The sequence below is a fragment of the Halichoerus grypus genome, chromosome 5 (genome assembly GCF_964656455.1).
Source record: "Halichoerus grypus chromosome 5, mHalGry1.hap1.1, whole genome shotgun sequence".
Classification (NCBI taxonomy): Eukaryota; Metazoa; Chordata; class Mammalia; order Carnivora; family Phocidae; genus Halichoerus; species Halichoerus grypus.
The window spans coordinates 40,701,115-40,724,910 of NC_135716.1; the positions used below are offsets into that span (position 1 = coordinate 40,701,115).

At 41.1% G+C, this 23,796-nt stretch overlaps 2 long non-coding RNA genes across 6 annotated transcripts in view; both read left to right on the plus strand.

The window, feature by feature from the left end:
* The first annotated feature begins 123 nt into the window (after positions 1 to 123).
* LOC144381838 (uncharacterized) overlaps positions 124 to 23,796 on the plus strand; it is a 77,841-nt gene continuing 54,168 nt past the window's right edge. For all 5 annotated transcript variants that reach the window (XR_013447781.1, XR_013447777.1, XR_013447780.1 and 2 more), the window contains exon 1: positions 124 to 247. This is a non-coding gene — a long non-coding RNA (uncharacterized LOC144381838). The remainder of the gene's footprint in view (positions 248 to 23,796) is intronic.
* Positions 15,199 to 22,089, plus strand: LOC144381839 (uncharacterized). The gene is made up of 3 exons (XR_013447782.1): positions 15,199 to 15,251; positions 17,015 to 17,068; positions 22,070 to 22,089. It is a non-coding gene; the product is annotated as an uncharacterized LOC144381839 (long non-coding RNA).

Below are 23,796 nucleotides of genomic sequence, written 5' to 3' on the forward strand. Positions count from 1 at the left end.
CACCGACGCCGCGTGCCCTCCGACCCCGCCACGCCTCCGCAGGTCCACCCGCCCCGCTCTCGGCAGCGGGCAGGCGGCCGGGGTCGCAGCTCGGGGGGGAGCCAGGTGTCGCTGTGGTCCTCTGCATCTGGGCCGTCGCCGCGCTCTTCTGCCTCTTGGGTTCCAGAAAAACCCCGCCTAAATCCGGCGGACCCCGCCCCGGCTCTCCGCCTTCCTTCCAGGTCCTTCTGAAAATGTATTTATCGAGGTAGGAGGATAGAGGATATGTTGTTTGACAGTTTACTAGCTTAACTTAAAACTCTTAAGTATTTATCACGTGGTATGTGAGCCTTCTTTGGTACTCTTACCCGCGGCCTTTCAGGTATTAGAGCTGGGTCTAGTTGCCAAGACCTGCCCTGGTCCAAGCCATCCCTGCCTACATCTGAATCCCAGTGACGCCTGCCTGCAGATTTGCCCGGACTGTTCATGCGGTAACCAGACTGGTTCTTTCTAAAGTGTACATCTCATCATGATCCTTGCTTGCTTGACAATCTTTACTGTGGGTTGGATAACGCCCCTCCATAATATGGCCTCTATTTACTTTTCAGCCTCAATTGACCCTAGCTGTTTGCATTTGTGACTCCACCTCCTTAAACCCGAAGGAGTGTACCCTGTTGCCTGGACCTACGAACTCTAGCCAGTTTACCCCGCTTTAGTTTTACTCCCTGAGACCCCCTCCTCTCTGCAGCCTGTGCAGGACCTCAGTCCCTCCTGCATAATGTTCTCTTTTCCCTCTGGGCTTCTGTCCTTTAGTTCTGACAGACACACACTAGTGTTTTCAGTACCACAATTTAAACCTGATCCGTAAAAGTAAAAAAAAAAAATCACTCATCTACATCTCCAATTCTGATCTCCTGCCCAGCAAGACTTTTCCATCTAGACATCTTGCCATTACTTCAAAGTCTACCTGTCTAAAAACCAAATCAAATTACTGCCCTTCTTATTCTCTTTATTTATCTGAACAGTATTCCCCCTCTCACAACCAGAGGAAACACTTTGGAGTCACCCTTCCCTTTTCCTTCTTCTATCTCTAATGTAGTATAGTTGGTCAGGTCCATTAATTTTTTTTCCTTCGTACTCACATCCATGGCATCATAGCTGATGAGAAACCTGGACTCAGATCCTGGCTCCACTTCCTATCTCTGTGACCTTGGGTGACAGACTTACCTTATCTTGTGCCTCAGATTCCTTCCCTACGAAATGGAAATAATAATAAATCCTACCTCATAAGGTTCTTAGGAGAATTAAATAAGCTAATGCATTTAAGGCACCTAGGCAGTGTCTGGCCCATAAACAGCACTTAACACAAGTCAGCTATGTAGGGAAAATATTACAAAAGACTCTTTAAAAGGAGCAAAAAGGGGTGTTTTGGTGGCTCAGTCCATTAGGTGTCCAACTCTTGATTTTAGCTCAGGTCATGATCTCAGGGTTGTGAGATAGATCCCTGCATTGGGCTCCATGCTGAGTGTGGAGCCTGCTTCAGATTCTCTCTCTCCCTTTCCCTCTGCCCCTTGGCCCCCCATGTGCTCTCTCTCCCTCTCTCTAAAAAACTAAAAGCAAAAAGATTGCTGGGTGTCCTAGTGGGAAGCTAGACATTGTTCAGGTTATTTGATTCTGTGGGGTCTTTGTGCCTTTCATCATCTTTGAGCTATTTTACAATTCCGTAAGTTGCAGGATATTGACAATAATGCAAATAATTCTTGTCCATAAATAAGCAAATTATGCTCACTGTTGATTATTGTTCTATGGATATTGACCAGTTTTGTGTCTGTTAAGCAGATTTACTTAAGCATTCCTAACTGCCTATATAGTATGGTACTTTGATTACTTCTTTGAATTGGTTACAACATCTTACTGGTTCCCACATTAATTAATGAGTTAAATGAAAAAAAACTTTTTTTTTAAGATTTTATTTTTGGGGCTCCTGGGTGGCGCAGTCCGTTAAGCATCTGACTCTTGGTTTCGGTTCAGGTCATGATCTCAGGGTTGTGAGATCGAGCCCTGCATCAGGCTCCACACTGAGCATGGCATCTGCTTGAGATTCTCTCTCCCTCTCCCTCTGCCCCTCCCACTCATGCTCGCTCTCTCTCTCTCTCCCCCCTCTCAAATAAATAAATACATCTTTTTTTTTTTTTAAGATTTTATTTATTTATTTGACAGGGAGAGACACAGAGAGAGAGGGAACACAAGCAGGGTAAGTGGGAGAGGGAGAAGCAGGCTCCCAGCCAAGCAGGGAGCCCGATGCGGGCTGGATCCCAGGACCCTGGGATCATGACCTGAGCCGAAGACAGATGCTTAACGACTGAGCCACCCAGGCGCCCCTAAACAAATAAATCTTAAAAAAAAAAAAAAAGATTTTTAAGTAATCTCTGCACCCAACATGGGGCTCGAACTCACAACCCCAAGATCAAGAGTCTCATGCTCTACTGACTGAGCCAGCTAGGTGCCCTTTAAATGAAATTTTTGACATGTGATCATTTTATATCTGTATGAGAGTCGTGGTTATATAATCTTGTTAAAAATTGTTCTTTAACAACTACCATTAGATATTATTAACTTCTCTTCCATTTTATTCCCAGTACCTAGTTTCACATCTTTCTGATGGACGTATTTCATTTGTTTCCTTATCTCCAAGTCAGTCAGTCTGTATTGAAAAATACCATTTTTCTAGTAATCACAAATTAATGCAAATCTAAGTAATACATACTATGAGCCTATAGATATATAAACCTTAAGGCAGAATTCCAAATAATGGCAATAGAGGAAAAATTAAGGACTTTTAAAGTTATGCTAACACCCTGCCACCAACTAACATTTATAAGAACATCTATTATTTGCTAATCTTGAAATTTTTTTTTTTTAAAGATTTTATTTATTTATTTGATAGAGAGAGAATGAGAGACAGAGAGCATGAGAGAGAGGAGGGTCAGAGGGAGAAGCAGACTCCCCGCCGAGCAGGGAGCCCGATGCGGGACTCGATCCTGGGACTCCAGGATCATGACCTGAGCCGAAGGCAGTCGCTTAACCAACTGAGCCACCCAGGCGCCCCTAATCTTGAAATTTATTTTTTTAGAATTATGAGCACATAAAATATTTCCTTAGTTTAATTACTTTGTATCAAAACCAATATACTTGAAGTATGCCTATACTTTTATTCAGTCAAGGTTACAATCAAGGCAGAAGCTCAATGCTTAACCCCAGAATTAACATTTACAAATAAATGACCACAGAGCACAATTTGTTAACTTGGCCTTTAGCCCTGGCATTTGCTCACTATAGCCTTTCTGAGTATATGGTGATTATAACTGTGCCATCTGTGTAATTATGGATGAAATATAAGAACAGTTCTTTCCAAGCTTTAGCCCAATAAAAATTGTCCTATGGTTGATTGCTATATTTTAAAGAATTATGCCTTATTGTTCCAGAATATTGCTCCCCCTCTCATCAAGAAGTGAGTTTCTTTCCTTATGTTAAGAGTCAGTCGGGCATTTTGGCTTTTACATGACACCTTGAGCATCTAAACGGTCTGAGAGGGTCTACACCAGATCACAGCTGGTTAAATCTCCCAGAATAAGACTACTTCACACACTTTCTCCTCCTTCTCCAAGGCCCTCAGGGATCAACTGACTTCTTAGTCCATTTTGTTTTGTAACATATTTTTCATTTTACACACACACACACACACACACACACACACACATTTGCCTATATTTTCCAGATTTCCTTTAATGATATATATGTAATCATTAAAGAATATATATATATGTCTATATATATATACAATTAAAGTATATAAAGTATACATATGTATGTAGGGGAAAAATCATGCTAAAACCAGTAATTCAGACAGTTACTGTTTACATTTTGGTATTAGCTCTAACCTTTTTTGAACAAACTTTTTGCTTGTTTTTAAATATTGCCTGTACAATATTATTTGAATAGCCAAACATGGTTATAAACATTTATTATGCTATTATTTCATTTATTTTAAAACATTTATTGGAAGTTTACTCTGTTCCTACACGGTAGCAGTTGCCCGAATTCCAGAGTGAGCAAATAGACATGCTTCATGTCCTCAAAGAGCTTATTCTTTAGTAGTAAAGATATTTACCCCAAAATCATCACAAATAAATATGTAATCATAAAATGTGGTAACTGCTATTATGTTAATAAGGATATAAATTCAGCTGCTCAAATAAAGACACAAAGTCACAGTGCTGTAAACAAGGTAAACATCCCTCTGTCACATAGCCATTTGGGTGTAAGCAGTCTCAGATTGCATGAAGATCCCAGAGACTTAGGCCCTCTCAGTCTGGTCATTCTGCTATCTGAGGAGTGTAGCCCTCGCTGGTATATCCAAAATGACTCTCTAGTAGTTCTCTATGGCAGCCAGTAGCAAGGGTGAAAGGATAAGGGGCAAGACGCCCTTCTCTTTAAGGGAGAAGTCATTTTTGTGCCATGGCATATTGCAAAGTATGTGCTTCTTTAAGCATTAACTAATAAACTTGCAGTGAGTCTAATTTCAAATTTCAGAGTGGCGATGAACATAAACAATATATTAGATATCTGCAAAACAATTATGTGGTATGAAAATGTCTGATTTTGTTTGGTGACAGGATCACAGTTACTGCCAATATTTTTGTGCTTCGTTGCCTGTATTCATAATTGAAGAAAATGCTAAATTTTAGTTAGCGTTCACACAACTACAGATGTGATTTTTTTCCCATTCTAGTTCACAGGCTCCAAGAATTCTATCCACAACTTCTTTAGGTTAAGAACCTCCTGCTTGGGGCGCCTGGGTGGCTCAGTCGTTAAGCGTCTGCCTTCGGCTCAGGTCATGATCCCAGGGTCCTGGGATCGAGCCCCGCATCAGGCTCTCCACTCCGCGGGAAGCCTGCTTCTCCCTTCCCCACTCCCCCTGCTTGTGTTTCCTCTCTCACTGTGTCTCTCTCTCTCTGTCAAATAAATAAATAAAATCTTTAAAAAAAAAAAAAAAAAAAACCTCCTGCTTTTGCTCTGCTACCTGCTGTATTTATTATATGGAAGCATCTAAGCACTGTAAGGATAAGTGTTTTTCCTCATTGTAGGGTGTTATGATGTTGCTTTCTTTTTTCCATTAGTTAAAAAAATTTTTTTTGCCCTTGGAGTAAGGGAATGAAACTTTCAAGATCTCAAGACACTATCAATTAAAAGCATCCCTAATGTCTTATTTTTCCACTTTCCCGTTCTTCTTTGTATAACCCGAAGAGCATTGTGTTAACCTGATTTTTAAAGATCTTTTTATGTGTTACGTGTTAAGGGTTTGTTTGGTATCTCACTGAAATGCTGTACGTTGCAGACCAAACTCTGCTTATATCAGGGGGATGGGACCATTGCATCCTTAGCCATTGTCACAAAATCCGTGGCGTGGTAATTTAAAATGTAAAATTGTAACATACATATGTTTGAAACAGAAATGCAAAGCGAAAAGCTGTGAAATGTCTCGTGTCTTTCGTTCTCTGTATTTATGCAACTGATTTATCAGTCTGTTACTGAAGTGTGAGTTTAAGGACTCGTCTCCAGCCAGTTTGCATCTGTAATCCACCAAGATTCTGGCAGCTGCCACCTCAGTCTCTTCTCTGTATTATCAGTTTGGTTTCAATAAACTATCCAGTAATAATGAAGACAAAAAAAAAAAAAAAAAAGAACCTCCTGCTTGGGGCACCTAGGTGGTGCAGTTGGTTGAGCCTCTGACTCATGGTCTTGGCTCAGGTCATGATCTAAGGGTCATGAGCAAGCCCTGTGTGGGGCTTGGTACTGAGTGCAGAGTCTGCTTAGAGTTTCTCTCTCCCTCTCTCTTTGCCCCTCCCCACTATGCACTCTCTCTCTCTCTCAAATAAATAAATAAATCTTAAAAAAAAACAACAACAACAGGGGGTGCCTGGGTGGCTCAGTCGTTAAGTGTCTGCCTTCGGCTCAGGTTATGATCCCAGGGTCCTGGGATCAAGCCCCACATGGGGCTCCCTGCTCCGAGGGAAGCCTGCTTCTCCCTCCCCCACGCCCCCTGCTTGTGTTCCCTCTCTCGCTGTGTCTCTCTCTGTCAAATAAATAAAATCTTTTAAAAAACCAAAACAAAAAAACCTTTTACTTTAAGGGAACACCCCAGAATTTGCACATATCACATCTGCCCATATCCCATTGGTCAGAATTTAGTTTTCTACAAGGGAAGCTGGGAATTCGTTTTTGTTTTTGTTTTTTTTTTAAGATTTTATTTATTTATTTGACGGAGAGACAGAGAGGGAACACAAGCAGGGGGAGCGGCAGGCAGAGGGAGTGTGAGAGGGAGAAGCAGGCTCCCCGCCGAGCAGGGAGCCCGATGTGGGGCTCGATCCCAGGACCCTAGGATCATGACCTGAGCCGAAGGCAGCTGCTTAACCAACTGAGCCACCCAGGCGCCCCTGGGAATTAGTTTTTATTCTAGTCGGCCATGTGCCCAGTTAGAAATCAGGGGTCCTATTATTATTGAAAATGAGGAGAGTGGATATTGGGGTGCCACTAACAAAAAAAGAACCTTACACTATGAAAGAATTTAACAGGGAGTCTTAATCCAGATTATGGAGTCAGGAAAATATCTCTGAGAAAGTGACAGTTAAGCTGAGATCTGAAATGTAATTAATAATAATAATAGTGACGACACTTGTTACTTTCTGAGTGCTTACCAAGTGCCGGGCATTCTTCTCGTTTGCTACCAGTATTCATTCAATCTCACAACAACCATACTCACTTTAGGGTGACTGTTGAGTTTTTAGCGCTGAAAGTCCTGCCTCCCCGGAAACCCCTCAGTCTGGGGCAAACTGGATGGTTGTCACTGTGTTGGTACTGTTGTTACCATCCCGATTTTGTAGAAAAGGAAACCAAGGCATGAAAAAGTTAAGTTGCCCCAAATTACTCAGCCAGTAACTGGCAGAGGCAAGATTTCCATCTAGGAAGGCTGCTGCAGAATCTACCTGCTTCACTACTGTATTAGTTTGCTAGGGCAGCAATAATAAAGTACCACAGACGGGGGAGGGGGATTCTTAAACAACAGAAATTTATTTTCTTACACTTCTAGAGGCTAGATGTCCAAGATCAAAGTCTCAGCAGGGTTGATTTCTTCAGAGGCGTCTCTCCCTTGACTGGTAAATGGCCCCCTTCTCCCTGTGTCTTTACATGCTCTGTCCTCTGTGTCTGTGTCCTAATATTATCTTTTATAAGGACATCAGTCATTGGATTAGGACCCACCCGAATGACCTCATTTTACCTTAATTACGTCTTTGAAAACCCTATCTCTAAATAACAGTCTCATTCTGAGGTACTGGAGGTTAGGGCTTCAAGATATGAATTTGGGGCGAACACAATCCGAGCCCATAACCACTGTTACAGTCTGCTACCAGGCACAGGTATGTGGGGGGATGGGGGTAGTGTTCCACGAGAAAGAACTGCATGTGCACACACCCTGAATCAGTAAGGGTCTAGTGCATTCAGAGAGCGAAAGCCTGCGTAGCTGGCATTTACTGAATGTGCAGGAGGGTAGGCCAAGTGAAAAGTGGAGAGGTAAGCAGGAACCGAGGGATGTGGTATGTTGTCGGCCAAGTTGAGATTTGAGGATTTTAGCTTAAGTGCACAAAGAAGCTCCTGGAGGGATTAAAACAGCGGGGTTGGGCATAATCCAACTTAGATTTTAAAAGACAGCTCTGCCGTGTCTGTCTGGAGAATAGACTGGAAACAGGGAGACTGGTTAGGAGCTTGTGGCTGGAGCCTGGGCCAGCATCGTGGGTGACTTGGACAGGCGCGGTAGTGGAGATGGAGAAAAGTGGGTGGATATCATGTGGGTGAAGGTAGCACCAGCGGAAATTGCTAAGGCATAGGAGGGTCAGGGAAGGGGTGCATCCTGCTTCCTCTACCTGGCAGAACCCTTTTTGTACATGTATCCACATTCCTCCCTCGAGGAGCCAGGCACCACCCTCAGCCCACAGAGGTACATCTTATGAATGAACCTAAGCATGAAATTTCCACTTTCATCACCAGTGAGTGGTCCAGGCCAGTGCATGTTTCCCTGCTCTGGCCAATGGCACTTATGAAAAAGTCTGCTATGGGGCTTCTGAGAAATTCTCCTCACTAATTAAGGTACAGTAAACCACTTACGAAATATTCTTGCCAAAGGTTTAACATAAATCTAGTCAAGCATCTAAATCTAATTTTGAAGTTCACAAGAAATACAAAGACAAGAGGAACAAAATAAATGGCATCATGAGGAAATATATCAGAATGATTCAAAAGAAAAACACAATGCAATGGAAATCAAATTGAGGGAATATTCTAAATGAAAAGGGACCAAAGAAACATAAAAACAAATGCAGTGTATGAAACTTGATTGGATTCTGGTATAAAAAAGATGAGCTATAAAATACATTTTAAGGACTACTGAGGACATTTGATCTTGGACTGAATGTTAAACGATACTAGGGAATTACTGTTGCTTTTTCTTAAGTGTGCTGTTACTGTGGATCTATAGGGGACATATTTATTCTTAGGAAATATAGGCTGATGGGGGGCCTGGATGGCTCAGTGGGTTAAGTGTCTGACTTCAGCTCAGGTTATGATCTCGGGGTCCTGGGATCGAGCCTCATGTCGGGCTTCGTGCTCAGCGGGGAGTCAGCTTGGCCCTCTTGCTCTGCCCCTCCCCCTGACTTGTGCCCTCGCTCTCTCTCTCTCTCTCTCTCAAATAAATAAAATCTTTAAAAAAAAGAAAAGGAAATATAGGCTGAATCATGTAGGGGTACAGTGTCATGATGTCTGCAACTTACTTTCAAATGGCATAGGACAAAGAGTGAAGGAGAGAGATTAAGCAATTGCGGCATGTGGCAAAATGTTATCAGTTGTTGAATCTAGGTGGAGGGTATATGGGTTGTCATTACTACTCTCAGCTTTTCAGTATGTTTAAAATTTTTCAAAATGAAGAGGTGAGGGGGCAGAGAGACGCCAGGAAGACACCTACCTCTTCTCCCTCTAGAGGTCGTCAGTTCTGAATGCGACACCTGTAACTGAAAAGCAGCCGCCGGCCGCCATGTGACCATGACCATGAGGGAGAGTAGCGTGCCCATCTGGCTGAACCGCTGCCCCAGCTCTGGGGCCCTGCTGACATTAGCAAGTAGCTGCATTTTCAACCAGTGCAGCTTCCTTCCTCCCAACTCTCTGCTATGTGAAACAATCCATATTCCTTACTACTTAAGCATTTTGGGTTGAGCCATTATCTCTAGTAGAGACAGGAAAAAGCCTAAACACAGCGTAGTTAGGGAGGCAGCAAGGAAGCCTGGAGACCATGGTGGTAGAGGTATAAATCATAATTTGTATGCAGTTTTATTCTTTGCTTATTAAAATATAACATGAATTTTCCCGTACCATTAAGATTTACTTACAGACATTTTATGATGCAGAGATTTACTTATAGACATTTATGGTGCGGAGTAAGTAATATGTTCCTGTGGTAGGTTAAATAGTGGCCACAGATTTTCTTTTTTTTTTTTTAAGATTTTATTTATTTATTTTTTGACAGAGAGAGACAGCATGAGCAGGAGGGGCAGAGGGAGGGTGAGGGAGAGAATCTCAGGCAGAGTCTACACTGAGCACAGAGCCTGACTTGGGGCTCTGTCCCAGGACCCCGAGATCATGACTCAAGTCAAAACCAAGAGCGGGACGCTTAACCGACGGCGCCACCCAGGTGCCCCTAAATAGGGCCACAAATATCTTGCAGCTACTCTCATCAAGAGGTAGAGTCTGTTCCCCACCCCTTGAAGCTGAGCTGGGCTTTTTCTGAAGCACAGTTAAGTCAGTGTTACATTAGTTTCAGTCGTACAACAACATAATTCAATGATTCCCAGTGGTTCTCACCACGGTATGTGTAGTCACTATCTGTCACCATACAACATTACAATATTATTGATTTTATTTCCTATGCTGTAGTTTTCATCTCTATGATTCATTTATTTTATACCCGGAAGTTTGTACCTCTTAAACCCCTTTATCTATTTCACCCATCCCCCCCCAGTGACCTCTCCTCTGGTAACCACCAGTTTGTTCTCTGTATTTAAGAGTCTCCTTGGTCTTTTGTTGTTGTTTACTTGTTTGTTTTGCTCTTTAGATTTCACATATAAGTGAAATCATGTGGCGCTGGTCTTTCTCTATCTGAAATCTGAGCTGTCTGACATTTGCTTTGACCAATAGAAGATAGCAGAAGTGACATTGTGCAAGTTCCAGAGCGTTCCAAAAAAAAAAAAGCAGCTTCTGCTTTCCCTGTCTTGAACACTTCTATGAGTCCTCCATGTGAGGAAATTGGTCTAACCTACGAGAGGATTAGAGGTCACAGGGAGGAAAACAAGAGCCAAGACCAACTGGCAGCCATGTGAACAAGGCCAACTTGGACCTTCGGGCCCACCACATCTCCCAGCTGAATGCTACCATGTGACTGAGGCTAGGTAAACAAGCAGAAGAACCACCCAGCCAAGCCACAGAACCAGGAGAAATATTAAGTCATTGTTGTTATGTAGCAACTGATTATTAAAGCAATTTCCATGGTATAAAATATTTTAAATATAAAAATACACAAGTGAGGACTCAAAGAGATATTTGTACACAGATGTTCTTTGCAGCATCATTCATGATAGCCAAGGGGTAGAAGCAAACCACATGTTCACTGATGAATGGATAAAAAATATGGTCTATACATACAGTGGAATATTATTCAGCCTTAAAAAGGAAGGAAATTCTGACACAAGCTATAATGTGAATGACCCTTGAAGACATCATGCTAAGTGAAATAAGTCAGTCACAAAAGGACACACACTGTATGATTCCTCTTATATAAGGTACCTGGAGGAGTCAGATTCACAGAGAAAGAATGGTGGTTGCCAGGGCTGTAGGGAAGCAGAGGGCAGTTATTTTCTGATGGGTACAGAATTTGAGTTTTGCAAAATGACAAGAATTCTGGAGCTGGATGGTGGTGATGGTTGCACAACAGTGGGAATGGACTTAATGATGCAGAACTGTACACTTAAAGATGGTTATGATGATAAATTTTATTATATATATTTTACCACAATTAAAGATACCAGTGAAAATGTTTCTCCGACCCATTCCATATCTGCCCATCTCCTCACTCCCCCATAACCCCTAGGTAACCATTATCATTAGTTAGTATGTATCCGTGGTAGTTTAAAAACCATGTCCACAAATTCTATAGTACTCCTTGCTCGGAGAAATTAGGCTTAATTTCCCTCCCCAGGAGCATGAAGTGGATTTGCTTCTAACAAATAGAACGATATTCCACTTCTGAGATGAGGTGATGAAAGGTCTGCATTTTGCCATCTTAGGATCCCCACCCCCACCCCACCCGTCACTTGCTCTGTGGGAAGCCAACTGCCATGCTTGTGAGCAGCCCTAAGGAGAGGCCCATATGGCCAAGAACTGAAGCTTCCTGCCAGCCATCACGAGTGAGCTTAGTAGTGGATGTTCCAGCCCCTTCAGATGACCGCAGCCCCAGCTGACGCTTCCTTGCAGCATCATATGCAAATATGAATATGAATATAGATTTTATTCTCTCCCCCACCTTTTTACATAAAAGATAGTATATTGTTCACATTATCATAATTTCTCTTATAGGTATTTCCATAGTGAGTTTTACCATTTTTTATAGGTACATACTGGTTAATTTAACTAGTCTTCTAGTGGTAGACAATTGTTTTTCTCTATTCATTTCCTATGACAACCGGTGTTTAAATTATTAGCTTTGTACATTATTTTTGCATGCAAATGCATAAATAAATTCCCAGAAGTAGAATTTCTTTTTTTTTTTTAAAGATCTTATTTATTCATTTGACAGAGAGAGGGACAGGGAGAGAGGGAACACAAGCAGGGGGAGTGGGAGAGGGAGAAGCAGGCTTCCTGCTGAGCAGGGAGCCCGATGCGGGGCTTGATCCCAGGACCCTGGGATCATGACCTGAGCCGAAGGCAGACGCTTAACAACCGAACCACCCAGGGCCCCCCCCCGAAGTTATAATTTCTGGGTCAAAATTATGGTTTTGATAGATGCTGCTAAGTTCCCTTCATAGGATTTATGGCATTTTGCACTCTTACTAGCTGTGAAAGAACCCAGTTCTCTGCAGCCTTGCCAAAAGATTGGACATTTTTGCTAATTGGATAAGTAAAGTAGTATTTCCATTTAGTTTCAATTTGCATTTCTCTTATTAAGAGTGAAGATGAGGGGCATCTGAGTGGCTCAGTAAATTAAGCATCTGACTCTTGATTTTGGCTCAGATCATGATCTCAGGGTCCTGGGATCCTCCCCCCCACCCCACATTGGGCTCCACACTCAGCAGGGAGTCTGCTTGAGGATTCTCTCTCTCCCTCTCCCCCTGCTTACTCTCCCCTCTCTCTCTCTCAAATAAATAAATAAATCTTTAAAAAAAATTCTCTATCTCCCTCTGCCCCTCTCCTCCCTCCCTCTCTCCCTCTCTAAAAAAAAAGTGAAAATGAGAATCTTTTCATAGTTTAGAATTATTCTTATATCCTTTCCTATGAATTGTCTTTTACATTTTACATCTTTAAACATTTTAACTTAAAACACGTGTCATTTATTTGTCAATATTTTAAAAAGGACATATATATATATATACACATTTTTTTTAAGTAAACTCTATGCCCAACATGGGGCTCAAACTCAACCCCAAGGTCAAGAGTCCCACACTCTACCAACTGAGCCAGCCAGGCACCCCTATTTGCCAATATTTTGACATAGAGCCAAAGCCTTTTCTTTGAGCCTGGTGCCCTCACTGGGGATCCTTGCTATCTCTTTTTTACATAAATCACACCTATAATGTGTTATCCACAATTTCAAATTTCAACTTCTTTAAAGTGGCATGAAATCTTAAAGAGTCTTGAAAAGGACATCCGGTACAGAATTCTTCCATATTCTTTTTTTTTTTTTTTTTTTTTTTTTTTTTTTAGTTTTGGGGTAGAATTTAGTGATTCATCAGTTCCCTATAACACCAGTGCTCATTACACCAAGTACCCTCCTTAATGCCCATCACTTATTTACCCCATTCCCCCATCCACCTCCCCTCCAGAAATCTTCAGTTTGTTTCCTATGGTTAACAGTCTCATGGTTTGCCTCCCTCTCTGTTTTCATCTTATTTTATTTTTCCTTCCCTTCCCCTATGTTCATCTGTTTTATTTCTGACTTATTTCGCTTAGCATAATACCCTCTCATCCCATCCACATCGTTGCAAATGACAAGATTTCTTTTTTTTTTTTTTTGATGGCTGAGTAATATTCCATGGTGTATATATACCACATCTTCTTTACCCATTCATCTGTCAATGGACATCTGGGCTCTTTCCATATTTTGGCTACTGTGGACACTGCTGCTATAAACATTGGGGTGTATGTACCCCTTCTAATCACTATATTTGTATCCTTTGGATAAATACCCAGTAGTGCAGTTACTGGGTCATAGGGTAGCTCTATTTTTCACATTTTGAGGAATCTCCATACTGTTTTCCAGAGTAGCTGCACCAGTTTGCATTCCCATCAACAGTGTAAGAGGGTTCCCCTTTCTCTACGTCCTCACCAACATCTGTTGTTTCCTGAGTTGTTAATTTTAGCCATTCTGACTGGTGTGAGGTGGTATCTTATTGTGGTTCTGATTTGTATTTCCCTGATGCTTAATAATGTTGAGCATTTTTTCACTTGTCTGTTAACCACTTGGATGTCTTCTTTGGAGAAATATCCGTTCATGTCTTCTGCCCATTTCATGACTGGATTTTTTGGTTTTTGAGTGTTGAGTTTGATAAGTTCTTTATAGATTTTGGGCATTAGCCCTTTATCTGATAAGTCATTTGCAGATATCTTCTCCCATTCCATAGGTTGCCTTTTAGTTCTGTCAACGGTTTCCTTTGCTGTGCAAAAGCTTTTTATCTTGATGAAGTTCCAGTAGTTCATTTTTGCTTTTGTTTCCCTTGCCTTTGGAGACGTGTAGAGCAAGAAGTTGCTGAGGCCAAGGTCAAAGAGGTTGCTGCCTGTGTTCTCCTCCAGGGTTTTGATAGATTCCTGTCTCACATTTAGGTCTTTCGTCGATTTTGAATTTATTTTTGTGTATGGTGTAAGAAAGTGGTAGAGTTTCATTTTTCTGCATGTTGCTGTCCAATTTTCCCAACACCATTTGTTAAAGAGACTATCTTTTTTCCATTGGATATTCTTTCCTGCTTTGTCAAAGATCAGTTGACTATAGAGCTGAGGGTCCATTTCTGGGCTCTCTATTCTGTTCCATTGATCTCTGTGTCTGTTTTTGTGCCAGTACCATACTGTCTTGATGATTACAGCTTTGTAATAGAGCTTGAAGTCTGGAATTGTGATGCCTCCAGCTTTGGTTTTCTTTTTCAACAGTACTTTGGCTATTAAGATACCTAGGAATAAACCTAACCAAACAGGTACTCTGAAAAACCCAGTACTTTGTTTGTACTCTGAAAACTATAGAACACTTAGGAAAGAAATTGAGGAAGACACAAAGAGATGGAAAAATATTCCACACTCATGGATTGGAAGAACAAATATTGCTACCCAAAGCAATCTGTACATTCCGTGCAATCCCTACCAAAATACCATCAACATTTTTCACAGAGCTGGAACAAACAATCCTAAAATTTGTTGGAACTAAACTGTCATTTCATAAGCTTTGCCCACTTTTCTACAGGTTACAGGCCTTCCATACTAATTTATAGGAGCTCTGTGTACATGAGGGAGATTAGCCCTATGTCTGGGACATAGATCACAACTTTTTTCCCAGTTTGTTTTGGCTTTGACTCTTCTTGTAGAATCTTCCCATGTAGAAATTTTAGAATATATTTTTATATAGTCAGACTTAATATTTATTTTTATGGCTTCTGGATTTTGAATCATCGTTATAAAGACCTTCCCATTTAAAAAACTTTTTAATCTTTGTTTTCTTCTAGTACTTCTATAGTTTTAATTTTTATATTTCTTTGTCTTTCTTGGGTTTTTTTTGGAGGGGATAAATGTTGCAAAGACATGGATCCAACTGTTTTCTTTGTATCTTTCTAGTTGTCTTGACATCATTTACTCATGGGTCCACCTTTTCCCCTTTGACTTAAGATGCTTCCTTTTCCATGGAATGAACTAATGTATGTATTTTGTGTCTATACTGTTCCACTTGTCTCGCTGTTAATATTCTAGTACTGTACTCTCTTAACTATTGCATAAAATATATTTTCATATATATGTGGTAATACTGGTCCTTTCTCATTGCTCTTCTCCCTTGCCAGTGTTTTCATGGCCATTCTTGTTTATTTTTCCATTTGACTTTTAGGGTCAGTTTTTCTATTGAAAAAATTCTGAAAGTATTTTTATTGGAATTATGTTAAAATTATATCTAACTTATGGAAAATAGGTATTTTTATCATATTGAGCCTTCATAAACATTTTTTTGAAGATTTTATTTATTTGAGAGCGAGAGAGAGAAAAGCAGACTCCCTGTTGAGCAGAGAGCCCAACTCAGGGCTCAATCACAGGACCCTGAGATCATGACCCGAGCTGAAGGCAGACGCTTAACCAACCAAGCCATCCAGATGCCCCCATAAACATTTTTGATGGCACTATTATAACTTACCTTACTGTTAGATTTAACAGCATTGATTTAACTGTGCTCTTATTTGATCCTTATGTTTTCCCCAATTTTTGATTTTATAAATAATTCTTAGATGAACCACTGTAGTTTAATCTTTGTCCATATCTGTGATTTTATTACCTTGTGATAAATTCCTAGAAGTAAAATCACTAGTCAAAGGCTGTGAACTTTTGGGGCACCTGGGTGGCTCAGTCGGTGAAGTATCTTCCTTTGGTTCAGGTCATGATCTCAGGGCCCTGGGATCTAGCCCTGTGTTGGGCTCCCTGCTCAGCTGGGAGTCTGCTTCTCCCACTCTCTCTGCCTCTCCCCCTGAGCTCTTGCGCGCTTGCCCGCACTCTCTCTCTCTCACTCTCTCTCTCTTAAATAAATAAAATCTTCAAAAAAAAGGGGGGGGGGCTATGAACTTTTGAGATACCTGACATTGCCAAGATTCTTACCAAAGAAATTATGTACTCCCACAAAATGTGGATGAAAGTGATAGATTTATTAAATTTTTAAAAAGTCTTGGTACCCTAAAATGTAAAAGATGTTATCTTGCTTTTAATTTTCATTTATTTGATTATTAGTGAGATGGGACATTTTTTCTTTACTACATATTTGTATTTGATTTTCAGTGATTTATTGTCAATATCCTTACTCATTTTTTTGTTAAAAACCTAGTAGCTTATTTCAAAGTATAATTTTTTTCTTACCCATTTTTTTGAAAGATTTATTTATTCATTTGAGAGCGAGAACGTGCGCATGCACGTACATATATGCGCACAAGCGGGGAGAGGGGCAGAGGGAGAGAATCTTCAAGCCGATTCTCTGCTGAGTGCCTGATCCCACAACCCATGAGATCATGACTTGAGCTGAAACCCAGAGTCGGGTGCTCAACCGACTGAGCCACCCAGGTGCCCCTTTCTTTACCCATTTTAATACTGATGGTCTTAATGTTTTTCTTTTTGATTCGTATGAGCTTTTATATATTAAGACTATCAAATCTATTAAGTCTTATCATATTTGTGTCAAATACTTTTCCAGTTTGTTATTTTTAGTTGTTTATAACATGTTTTGTTGTGTACAATTTTCTTTATTTAAAAGACATATATAGGCACTGACTAAATAATACAGAAACATGTATAGTAGAAAGTGAAATTTCTCTTTGCTTTCACTTCTGCTAAGGGATATGTGTGGTGATGTTTTTTTGACATTCAAAATTTTAAGCTTTTTTTGTTGTCAAATATATGTAACTCTTCCTTTGTCAATTTCTTCCATCAGTTTATGCTTAGAAAGACCTTCCCATACTGAAATCAGAGATGAAGGGGAGCCAAAGTGAGTATGGAGAAACCAGTAGGTGGGATATTGAGGTTGTCTGGGCAAGAGATTATTGTGGCTTGGACTGGGATGGTGGTAGTGGACATAAAAAGAAGTGGACAGATCAATATATAATTTGGAGGTCAGCTTGCTGACAGACTGATGGGAGGAAAGTAGTGGAGAAAAGAGAGAACTAAATACTGGTTCCTGAATTTTTGGCATATGCACCTGATGGAATGGGGTATCTTTTTCATTCCTGAGCTGAAGAATGTCAAGTCTTTATAGGGTGATTGAGGACATTTTGGTGCATGATACTTTCCCAATGCTATTCATTGACATGTGATCCCCTTTTGCAGGGTACTTAAATACAAGCTGACATATCCCTCAACTCTCTGTGGCTGCCCTTGGTCTATTTTATTTTATTTTATTTTTTCACCTGCCATGTTTTAATGGGCCTGCCTACTTGGTAGAAATGTTCTTTTGTGTTTACAAAGTGTTCTTGAGTTTGTCTCGTATTCTCATTGATGACTCCTACCTGTGTACTAATATGGGTCAAGGTTTTCCATTCCCTAGTCAGTGGGAGCTGTTTCGGGCACTGGAGGATCACAAACAGGGGCGGGGAGGTACTCCTCAGTGCTTTCTGCTGTTATCAGATTGTTGCAAGGAGGGCCCTCAGGCAGTTCCTGAGGGCTGGTGCTGCATAACTCACCACCTCCTTTTATTTCAACATAGGGGTCATCAAAGGAGAACCTAGTTTATGAGTGTGTGGCCTGGAATAGCTAGTTTGGAACTCATCAGTAAAAACACAGTCAGCAGGTTTGTTGTTGTTGTCCTTATTGTGCTGAACAGTGCCCAGTGAAGCTTCTAGTCCTCCTTGAACTCCACAAACAGGTTCGGAGGACACCATCATTTCAGTACATCACAGCAACGTCAGAGTCCCTACCGTAGGGGCATAAAGAAAGGTCTTTGCCACTGACCCCCCACCCTCTATAGTCAGTCCGATGCTTGCGTCTGACCGCTCTCCCTTAATGACCCAGGGAAGCGCTCTCTAACTCCCTGCCGAAGGGACACACACCTAGTTGTTTTTCTGAGAGTGATAGTGGCTTCCGTGGAGCTGTGCTGTGCACGTGCTTCCTCCCGATTCTTCTAGCAACCAGCAGAACATGCCAACAGAGGGAAAGGTTCATTCGAGTTAGAAATTGTGGTCCGCGGTCTTTGAACAGCTTTTCTGGGCAAAACTAACTGATCCTTCTAGGGAAATAAGCAGTCTCGGTCTTTCAAAAATTACATTCTAGCTGATCCACAATTCTGTTGCATAATCAGAGGTCACACCTGCAGCCAAATTAAATATGTTTGTCACTAAGGATATTTCCATCTGGCAAACAAAATACCGTGGTATTATACTGCTCCCTCTTCCTGGAATGTCCTTGTGTGCTGTATCTTCAAGGAGGCCATTTGGCCGTGTTCCCAACTCCCTGGCCTTTGACCAGCCACCTCCTGCTTCTGCAGACTCCCAGGAGAGCTATGTGGGGGCACAGTGCTGGCAAGTGAACACTGGTTTTTTTTACACTGTTTATACGAGCCCCGCTGCTGAGCTTGTCTGGATCACTTCAAAGACAAAAAGAGACATACCCAACAAAAATGGTGGGACCCAAAACCTAGATCAAAGTGCTGAAGCTGCCGTCCAGGCTTTCCTGAGGCTGAGGCTGCAGGAAGAGACTCCCTAGCTTATCCTTGTCATCAGGATCCCAAATGCCCTTTTCCCACCTCATGAACTTCTACTCATTCTATGAACCCCAGTTCAGAAGCCTCTTCCTTTCTGAATTTTCCTTGACCACAGCCGCATCCGAGAAAAATGAGTGGCTCCTTCATTTGTGATCCTGTTTGTGTTTCTCTTTGATCACTTTACTAGGTCTTGCTGTGGTAATCTGTTTATATGGCCTTCGTCCCAGACACCAAAGGTAGACTCTGTCTTAGTCCTCTTTTTATTTCCAGCACCTGGCCAAGTGCCCAGCACTGCGAGGTGCTCACCGTAGTGTGCTGAAAGCCACGTTTTTTGGCACCAGAAACAAGGCACCTGGTTGTACGGCGTGTGCAGGGCACAAACAGGCCGGGCCAAGGGGGTGAGTGGGGCTGCTGTGGGCTGGTTGGGGCTGTCTCTGAGGAAAGGGGGTCGATTTTTTTCCCCCCAGAGTCACAAGCTAGCAGGGCTGTATGAGCCCAGAGGGGGGACCTCCTAAATTGCACCAAGATACTACATAGACTTGCAGTCTTCCTAACTGCAGACCCAGGCAAACCAGACCCAGCAGAATGGCAGAATGTGAAGAAATTCAAGCTTGAAAGGAATAGTTTCCCTTGTGAAAAGTTTCCACTACTCATCGAATAGGCAAGCCTTATAGTTATCTGATTTTAGAGAACTTACCGTCAGGTATGGATAAGAGGAATTTGAATGCATTGTGCTTTCAATGTAGTGGACCTATCCTCAAATAAAATTTTAAAAATGTACACAGTTATACAATTTTAGACCTGAAAGTTACCTATTGATTTTTTTTTTTTTTTTTTTAGAATTTAATACTGTCTATATGCTCAGTACGGACTAGGTACTAGAAACTGTAATAAAAATTGGCTGATGTCAAATACCTATTTAGTGGCAGGTTTTTCATTTGCTAAAAGAGCATCTACCGTACAATTCCATCAGAAACAAGAAGAGGCAACGTGGTCACTATGTTAGTGCAATTGGAGTTTTATCCATCTCGCTCTTTGGTTCCCACTGTGACCTTATATTGCCAATTTTTCAATGCAGAAGCTGTCATTTCTTTAGTTTTTTTTCCCCACTTTTCTATGTTCACGCCCATCTACTGAAAACAGACAGCCAGCCATTTGGGGGATATCATTGCTAGATTGAGAACACCTTGAGGAAAGGAAATAAGTCTCAAACTTACTTGTTTTTCTCCCGTGGCTTTTATAGCATACTAAGTAGTTGTTCAATAGATCTTTTTAAAATGAAAGGAATGAATGAAGGCACTAATGAATGAATAAATAGGAGGTAACGACAAGTAACAAGAAGCCTTACACTTTATCTGTGATTTTTATTTAAAAATTCGGAAACGTCAAAATATTAAGATTTTCCAAATCAGGGTGGTGGATATATGAGTACACATTATGTTACTCTCCATGATGCTTTTCATATTTGAAAATTCCTACAATATTTTGAAAAACCAAGATGAATGATAGGTGTGATAGCAGTATGACAAAAGTGCCTTTCTTCAAGTATCTCATCACTTAATTAGGGAATTGTTCCAAGTACACATGATTGCCGAAGTGATTGGGCTGTACATTTTTAGGAGTTGACTGGTAGGGGGGAAAAAAGGCAGCAAATAACTCTGAAACTAGAAAAGCAGGAATTACGCTACTTGTCCAGTTGTCAGGGCATCCTAGGAATCAGCAGATAAGCACTTTGGAATATTTTAATACATATCCAGCCTCTATGAATTATGAAATATGGTCAAGAAGAACTGCATCAATCTAGGCAACATGGTGTTAGCTAGCTAAATACCTGGGGGTTGGTAGAAATCCTGTAGAGAATTCTGGCAAAATATCTTTTCATCCTTCAGGTCAATTCTACTCTTCCTCTTCTCCATCCTACTCTCTTCCTGGAAGGCTGACCTGTATGGACCACATCAGTGGATGCTCATGATTTCTGCCTTCTAGTTGGGTTCAGTTAGAAGTCAAAGGGAAGAAGGAGGAAAAGAGGTCAGATTGCTTGATCCCTTTGTTCCCCCTTTTTTTTTTTCCTAAAGATTATTTATTTGAGAGAGAGAGCATGCATGCAAGTGTGGGGAGGGGCAGAGAGAGAGAATCATCAAGTAGATTCCTCACTGCACACGAAGCTTGACACGGGGCTGGATCTCACAACCCTGAGATCATGACCTGAGCCAAAACCAAGCCGACTGAGCTATCCGGGCACCCCCACTTGTTCCCTTTCTATAAAGTTGCCTCCTGCTGGCTATGTCTCTTGACTGAAGGTCATTGCTCCTCTCTGATACAGAGTGGCAACTCTACATGACTCTGTGACTCTCTGTAGATAGATAGATGATAGATAGATGATAGATAGATAGGTAGATAGATAGATAGATAGATAGATAGATAGATAGATAGATAGATAATCTTTGCCTCTTAGGTCCAGTAACCATCTTTTCTCATCCCTGTGGACTTATGCATTAAGAGCTCATATACACACACCTTTGAAAACAGTCCCTTCATATTTAAGACACCCCAAATTAGCCCCTTCTGAGTGTACCATCTATTTTCTGTTTGGACCCTGATTGATCAAGGGCCTGGACTATGACATCCAAGTTTTATGTCCTCCCCAGTAGTTAGCACCCAGGCTTCTGTCCTTCACTTAGCAGATGCCAGAAGAGAATTTTAGAGAATTACCTGTAAATACTAACCTCCTCTCCATAGCTGGTGTCCTCAGCTCTTTCTAAATCCTTTCATCCTCTTCTTTCCTACCATGAAGTTATGGAAACAAGTGGTAAATGACTGCAAAACATTTGAAAATATGTTGCTAGCATGAAATAATTACAATCATCCTTTCATCAATTCCATTTTTGATCACTTTTGGTCTCTTTGCCATCTTTGTATACTAATACATTAATATATAAAAATTATAATCAGTGGGGGGAAATCTAAACATTCCATCTACTATGTAATGATGCAAAGGGAATGTGTGTGATTTGTTAATTTGAAATATCATGGAAAGCAACAAACAATAGAAATGGTAAGCATCTGGGATAATGTCCCTGGGCCTGGGCAGGGATGTCTGGTGATATCTGAAACTCTTTAAGGCCTTCGCACATACTGTTTCTTCTGCCTGGAATACTCTCCCTTCCTCTCCCACTCTTCATCTGGCTTATTCCTATTTATACCTCAGCATTCTGCCTAAATGGCACAACCTCAGATAAATCCCTGATCCCAATCTAAATTAACCTCCAACCTCCTATTAATTTTCTCTTATAGAACCCAGTTCTTTTCCTTCTTCATACTTATCACAATGTAAGTATATATTTATTTGTGTGTTCATTGTCCAATGTCCATCTCACCCATGAGGACGGAACCAGGTTTGTTTGGTTTCCCCACTATATTTGTAATTCCTGACATAATACCTGTTAATATTAGGGGCCAATCTATATCTGTGAAATAAAGGAATGCACAAAGTTCTTAGGAAGAACCATGCATTTGTGAATCATAACTCCATTTATACTAGTTATCAAAGGTGAATTATTTGCTTGCTTTAAGCTCAAGAGTGTACCATAATGAGGACTATTGGATATCGTTCTTTAGATAAAATAAATGTATTTATATATCTGTTGTAGATTTGCATTTTGTGAGTCATATTTTGTTCCAGGAAGCCAAAAGTCCAGCCGACTTTGCATAAATAGTCTTTAAAAAAAAAAGTTCTTAAAGTTATAAGTGACTAGCTTTGTAATTAGATGTACTAGGCATCTTAGGGGATGCCTGCTGTTTTTGCCTGCACAGCTTCTTTTCCCCCTTCCTTAGGTTAGAGAACCAAGGACCACCAAGTATGGTCTCTTACGGATTGTGCACTGCAGCGGGTCCCATTCATATAGACATTAACATGAATCAGAGTTCTGAAGCTGTACAACTTTGTGGCCCTGATATAACTCTTTTCTTTTGGTAAATGCTCCTCATCCACTTAGTTAGTCCAACCTGTGGGTCTGCTTCCTTGCCACAGAAGTAGACATGTGATCTAGGCCAGTTAGTCAAAGAACTGTCTCAAGAAACCACCATTGATTATTGTAGGACTAGGTTCATGACCAAGGGAGCCAACCAGCATTCTTTGGGGGATTATGTGAATGGTAGGAGAGAAAGAATCTCTCCTGGGATACCTAATATTAAGAAGCATGAAGTCTAGGGCTGCTAGTGGTTCTTTTGCCACATAATAAAAGCTTACCTGCAAATAAAGTCAACATAGAGGAAAGGAGAACTGAAAGAAGGAGAAAAGGAGACAGATTACTGATGATAAGGGTTGATCCCCAGCTCTGCCGAAATTACTCATGGGCTTTTTGGTTAAGGGAGCTAATAAGTTCCCTCCCTTGCTTAGGAGAGTTTGAGCTGAATCTCTGTCACTTGCAACCCCAAGAGTCCTGGCTGACACAGATGCATAAGCGAAACCATAAATCAGGAACTTGGAACTTGTTTTCTGCTTAACAGAAAACTACATATGCTACTTTTGACAATGGTGTCATTTCTCTGCCCACAGCCCTCCAATGGCTTCTCATCTTACCCAGGGAAGAAGGCAACTATCCACACATGACCCGTTGGTCCCTACGTGGTCTGACCTTATCTCCCCCCACTTTCCTTCACTTTGCTCACTATGCTTCAGGAACTCTGACCTTGGCAGTCCTTACACTTGCCACTCATGTGCTCCCACCAGAAGGTATTTGTGCTTGTTCTTCCATCTGCCTGGTCTATGCTTCTCCCAGTTACCTTCTTGACTACATTCTGTTCTCTTTTCATACGTAAACTTCCCTCATCACTCCATCTAAAATCTCACTTTCCCTCTTCGGTATTAGTTTCCTAGGGCAGTCATAACAAAGTACTACAATCTAGGAGGCTTAAACAACAGAAATTTATTGTCTTACAGTTCTAAAAGCTAGAAGTCTGAGGTCAAGATGTTGACAGAGTTGGTTTGTTCTGAAGACCATGAGAGAGAATCTATTCCA